Source organism: Peromyscus eremicus, chromosome 20 (assembly GCF_949786415.1).
Source record: "Peromyscus eremicus chromosome 20, PerEre_H2_v1, whole genome shotgun sequence".
Taxonomy (NCBI): domain Eukaryota; kingdom Metazoa; phylum Chordata; class Mammalia; order Rodentia; family Cricetidae; genus Peromyscus; species Peromyscus eremicus.
The window spans coordinates 18,865,452-18,866,601 of record NC_081436.1 but is presented as its reverse complement, the minus strand read 5'-3'; the positions used below and the strand labels follow the sequence as shown (position 1 = coordinate 18,866,601).

The following is a 1,150-nucleotide window of genomic DNA, read 5'->3' as shown; positions in this document are numbered from 1 at the left end:
AGCTCAATCCCCTGAAGTCCATGTGTTCACACACGTGAACCTCAGTGACTATCCTCTCTCAAGCCACCACAGTGTCACAGACTGTGGCCTGAACAACAAACATTTGTTTCTCAACAGTATGAAATCTGACAGGGTGCAGATTTCAACATTTGAATTTGGGGACACGCTTTCATTCTACTGCAGATGGTAGTATTTAAAAAATAACACACTGGTCAAGACCAAGATGGCCAGGAGACTCTCTACCTTCCTCAAGAATACCTGGGCAAAGGAGCCAGTGCTGGTGGTATCCTCCGTCTGGGGTCTTAGTATAATTATGCCCATAGTCAGCCCCTACACCAAGTATGCGGGCATGATCACCCAGGCCACAGCCTACAACTACCCAGTGCCTGTGTGAGATAAATGGCATAGGCCCGTTTGCCCAGCCACCCCCAGTACCCTCAGGGCCCAAGCCTGGAATGGCTGAAAAACCTGTGAATACTCCTGCTGATGGAAGAGGCCCCCTTCCCATTTGCCCCCCCCCCAATAAAAATGTGAAAACCAACCCCACAAAAATAAAAGTAAAAAATAAATAAAAAACAACACACTGATCTCTACTATTTGGAAAAAGAGCCTCCAGCTGTCCAGGGAATGCTGGTCACCACAAACTGCTACATTCTGAGGAGGGACTGAGAAACTGTGTTCCCCACGTGTTCAGAGGGACCGCAATGCGTTCCCTCTTTCCTATGTACTAGCAATGGCCCTTATTAAGCAGATAGGGAGCTGTTGAGCCTGAGAACAAGGTCCTGTTGACAAGAGAGGAAGCATTCCCAGGAAAATTGGCTACTGGGGCTGTTGTTACAGCATGGCTTGTGATGAAAGAAATTGCCAAAAAGTTACATTTGCAAAGGAATGTGAGTGCTTAATCCATGTAGCCAGACCAGGGAATGAAACATTTATTGTTAAGGAATTCCCAAAGACAATGCCCTGTCCTCCCCAAGGCCGGCTCTCCTTGCCTATTAAGTGGGTCGAGAGGCATAGAACAGATGATCCCACCTTGCAAAGTAGGACAGAGTGTGGGGTATGTGGGCTTCCCCAGAGTGCCAGGCAGACAGCTGCTCTGGCACGGGCTATGTGACCAGGACAACCGCCATGTCTTTGTCTGCTGTACGAT

General features: G+C 48.4%; 1 pseudogene; it reads left to right on the top strand.

The window, feature by feature from the left end:
• The first annotated feature begins 223 nt into the window (after positions 1–223).
• On the top strand, positions 224–474 carry LOC131896612 (NADH dehydrogenase [ubiquinone] 1 alpha subcomplex subunit 3-like; annotated as a pseudogene).
• The last annotated feature ends 676 nt before the right edge of the window (positions 475–1,150 follow it).